This window comes from Anoplophora glabripennis, unplaced genomic scaffold (assembly GCF_000390285.2).
Source record: "Anoplophora glabripennis isolate ALB-LARVAE unplaced genomic scaffold, Agla_2.0 scaffold60, whole genome shotgun sequence".
Lineage (NCBI taxonomy): Eukaryota > Metazoa > Arthropoda > Insecta > Coleoptera > Cerambycidae > Anoplophora > Anoplophora glabripennis.
The window spans coordinates 532,983-538,112 of record NW_019416238.1 but is presented as its reverse complement, the minus strand read 5'-3'; the positions used below and the strand labels follow the sequence as shown (position 1 = coordinate 538,112).

At 33.3% G+C, this 5,130-nt stretch overlaps 1 pseudogene; it reads left to right on the top strand.

Annotated features, from left to right (window-relative positions):
- The first annotated feature begins 889 nt into the window (after positions 1-889).
- On the top strand, positions 890-4,884 carry LOC111692047 (annotated as a pseudogene).
- Positions 4,885-5,130: the final 246 nt, after the last annotated feature.

Here is a 5,130-nt window from a genome sequence, read left to right as displayed (position 1 = left end):
TATTTTCAAAGACGCCGCAGTAAAACGAATAAACAGGTGCAAAAAACAATCAAACCATCAAGGTTTTAGGTACTGAAATCTACGAAAATACTAACTTTTTTATATATAATTCCACATGTAAATATTCTTATAACATTTACTTGCTTAGTCCTACATATAAAATTGTTTACTTTTATTTATAAGTACGTGAAAATAATTCTTAAAATGTGGGGTTAGGATAACAGCAAACGCATGTTTTACAAACGCTTTTTTTTAGTTATTATTTTATTTGAGTAAATTTAAATGATAACAATGAATAAACAGAACATCAAGGATTTTATTTTTGGCCTTACTTTTGTTCTAAACGTTTTACTTTTAAACATTTCAGTACCTAAAAACGCCAGAAATTTCACTATTTCTCGGCCAGAAATATGGCCACCTTAAGTCATTTTTATTCCCATTCAATTCTCCTTTATTTATATATTTTTTCATTTACAAAAAGCATGAGGTATACAGGTATATGGTTTTCAACAAATATTAGACTGTGATCCACTAGTTAACAAATACTTGTGAAAGCATAATTAGGAATTCATTGTATTATTCTTGCTATTCTTTGACTGTAGCATTTCGTTCAGTTATTAATTAATAATTTATCTTTGAAGTAGTTTTTAACATCAAGAATTGATGTCAAAACGCATATACGACCTCATCAAGTGAGAACTTTTTATGTATATTAAAAAGTTATGTATATCATTCTATTTGAAAAAACAATAATTGACAATTAATGACCAGCCATTGAAGTAGGCTTTGAAAATAATGAGAGTATTGTGGTGTTATCACATCGTTCGCTCGCCAGCGGCAAAGTGCGTGACAGACGCCTGAGCGGCAACGGTTTCTGTTTCTGTTTACAATGCAGAAACACCACTACTCAGGCAGCTACAGTGAAGACACGGTATGTCCGAGGGTTTCAGTGATCTCCCGGGTGTTGACGGATTCTCTGTGACGCACAGTGGGAAATATTGGACAAAATTCTCGCCACTCGCCAATTTTCATCGTCTCGTCGTGATTTTTTTTTTAATAATCTTGTGGTAACCTGAATTTTCATATTCCGGCGAGGTTTTTTCGAAAAACCCTTTTTTTATGCTTAGGGAGCGCCCCAACCTCAATGTCGAAGAAAAAATTCAGTTGTAGAAAAAAATGTTTAAAAAGTATCTGCTATTAATAAAATTGATTATTATGACCCTTGATGATATATCTGATGTTTTTTCTTCAAAAACCTAACCTCAAAATTATTAATTCTAACCTAAAACCTTAAGCGAAATTTACATTGGAAAAAAGTTTTTTACATGCCAAAAGTACGAAATAGATTCAATATAACCCTACGTAATATGTTATACCCAAACCATGAATTTGAATCTAAAAAACCTAACCTCAAAACCAACATTAACTAAGTTTAAACTCACTAAATTAAGGATTAATAAAAAAAATTAAAGATATCTTTATTGTATAGAGATTCGATGAACAATTTTTCCGAGAGCACACACCTTGTGCCATACTGTACCCAAATGTGACACCTTAATCCAAGAACCTAACCTCAAAACTGGAAAGATTATCAAATCAAATCATTAGAGTGAAAAAAATTGTCACAAAATTATTTTCTTTAATAAAAAGTATAAATGTATTTTTGTTGAGGGTTGTTCATCATCGCGATCGCCAAAACCTTTAGTCAAAACTAAAAACATAATCTAAAGACCCTGAAATTTTGTTTAACTCGATTTTTTTGCTAGAAAAATTCCATAAAAATTCGATCTACATAGCAATAAAACGTTTGTAAAACATTATTGTGGCTTATTATTACTAACCATTTGTTAAATTTGCAATGAAGCCTGATATTTATTTTTTAATATTATTAATATTAATTTTATTAATAGCAGATACTTTTTAAACATTTTTTTCTACAATTGAACATCGAGTATTTAAAAATTTTTTCTTCGACATTGAGGTTGGGGCGCTCCCTGAGCATTAAAAAAAAGGTTTTTCTAAAAAACCTCACCGGAATATGAAAATTCAGATTACCACGAGATTATTTTAAAAAATCACGAGACGATGAAAATTGGCGAGTGGCGAAAATTTTGTCCAATATTTCCCACTGTGCGACGGATGGAGAGAAACTCAATTTTCACACTTAGCTGGACACCCAAGTTCATACGGTCATGATGGCGGCTGCTCAGTCCTTATAACCTGGTAATACTTTCTTACCAGACGGCGGTTTTTCTTGGGCTGACAGTGAACTCGACTGCTCGCTGCGATGGCTTGTTGTCGACTCGACTTCCTACGGTGATGGTGGCGGTTGCGCAGTCTTCACAAATGGGACTTAGTACAAACTTACTTATTTCCAAAGACGACATCTAGATTACTGGAGCGGGTGACGAACTGTAGTAGAATCGTATTCGGTGTAAAGTAGAGCAAAAAATTGTCGGCAATTTATCAGAGGAAAATCGTGTCATCATTTTTAGGACGCGTCAGATGAACCATTTCAAATTTAAAATGAAATTGAATGTAAAATTTGAAATACCGCTTCATACGCATTGTGTTCTGGTAGCTGTAGTCGCTCAGGTGCATTAAGTGTACAAAGTGGTCGGTTATACATCAAATATTAACCTGGCGAGCTTGGTCGTAAATCAGAGACCGGAACAGGGGTGCCAGACGTGCACTGATCTCTTCATCTCTTCATAATGCATAATGAAATTATTCAATATCTAAACCCGTTAAAACCGTACTGCACTGGATCCCTTGACAGGCAATGATTTATTATTTTGCATCGAATATGATCCTGCTATAAACTCTCCTCGCTGGCTGGCAGCTGTCGACTGATTCTGGTTTGTAACTTGCAAATGGTGGTGTGATATTAAATATTTATTAAAATATAATGTGCCTCAGAATCTTTGCAGAAAATTACTTCGTTAGAGTGTGTGCCACTCTGTAGTATTTCTGTTTTTTCTTTTAGTTTATCAAGAAAAGGCGGAATTATAGATTGAGCTTTTTTAAGTTTTGAATTTTGAGATAACTATGAAAAACTATTATACATTTTTTAAAAGCGCAGAACACCCTCTTTTTAGAACTGATCCAATACTGTTTCCATTTCAAAAAATGTGAATTTGATCTTTAAATCGAAAACCATTGCTTCAACAAGAAAATGTAATATTCTGCCAATTTTAAGATAAAGTAACAACATTGCAGTAACAAGTCTAGGTGTAGCGATTACAGCGATTACAGAAAATATCAAAACCTAAATTTTTAGGCTTTAACTCAAAAAATAAAAAGCACATTTAATATACGTTTTGACAAGATTTTTCTTGAAAAGTTCTCACGTTCGCAAATGCAACTTTATGGTCTTTAATAGAGATAGCATATATTAAAGTTTTTAGCTAAATTATAATTAATATCAGTTAAAAGAATTTTGCAGTTCAACGTTTTCATCTAAGTAATAAAGAAGTTAAACATTGTATCTCCGTGTAAGACCGCTGGAAGTAATATTACCGCGTAGTTTAAAAAAACGGATCTTTTATTCAGTTTCGTTCTATGAAATTATGGTTAATTAGCATTCTCCTTTGTCTGCAGGGTTTTAGTTAGAGCCCCGGAATAAAATGATAATTTCTTTATTAAATGATACATTGAATTGAAACAGATGATACGGAAATCCATTTCCATAAAAGTTATGAATATTCATGGTTTTGCGCAATAAGAGACGCCTTCGGGCAATTCTTGTTTTGTTTCGTATTTGTAAGTTCCTTTTGTCCCTTGCGAACTCCTATAAAGTCACTAACTAGGTACATTTATTATTATTATACTTAGAGGAAGCTTAAAGTTAACTTTGAAATTAATAACCAACCCGAGGATTATGAGCATTATACTTGTGTTATTTTGTTTAATATTTGAGTATATAGTGTGAATTATAATGCTAATTCCTAAGTTGCACATAGTAACTGTATTAATCAAATTTGAAATGAATAAGGGTATACCAGCTCTAAGCATGATTAAATTATAATCCGGTAACTCTGGAAAATTTAAGGAAGCTTGTTTTAAAAAATTTACAGAATTTACAAACTTCTGACACTATGGAAATGAACGTATCGTCATGGATAAAATAAAAGACATCAGTAATATACAAATGAATACAATTTTCCCTTCTTTTTTGTCTTTGAAAACCGTATATTGATTTGCCAGCCTTGCTCACAAATTCACCCTCTATTCTACCTGTCTTAATTAAATCAAACTTAATTTTACAATCAGTTCACTTATAGCGAACGTAAAGAGGGCAAAGCTGACGGAAAAACTCTTATTTAAGCTTTGGATGCAATTCTTCCACCAAGCCATCCAACTGGTAAACCACTTCATCTTCCCTTGCAGGTTGTCTCCAAAATTGGTGGTATTGAAACTGGTGTTTTAAAAAATTGGAATGGTGGTAGTATTTGCTCCCACAAATATCACTACTGAAGTAAAGTCTGTTGAAATGCACCGCGAGGCTCTTCAAAAAGCCGTATCTGAAGACAACGTAGGATTCAACGTGAAAAATGTATCTTCTAAGGAATCAACCATATCGGTCAAATTTCAAATGTTTATGTTCCTATACTCCATTGCCACACAGCTCTCATTGCCTGCAAATTTTCCGAAATAAAGGAATTCAGGTAAGACCACAGAAGGGGAACCCGAAGCTTTCAAATCTGTCGATGCTGCCATTTTTAACTGGTGCCAACTAAACCTATGAATGTAAAATCATTCCAAAAATTCCCACCAGTAGGCATCAAAAACGTCAACTTCAAAGATGTCACTTCTGGAAACATGACAAAGGCTGTCTAAAAAGCTCAAAAGAAGAAACAGTTTTTTATTCTTAAGATCATTTGATGTTTTTAACTTAACCAAAATGCAGAGGTTTATCATTTTCCTTCCCATTGCCATCCCCGTAGGCGTGGAATATCCGGACTAATTCTATTCGACGCGGAAAAGTTTATTGTAGATGATGACAACAAAATCACTGTGATCGGACCACCCTTGTGCTTAGCGACCGAATGTTTGTTACAATTTGAAAGTAATATTTTTGATACACTGTAAGATTCTACATATTTTTCTTAGCGTTACACTACTGATTCC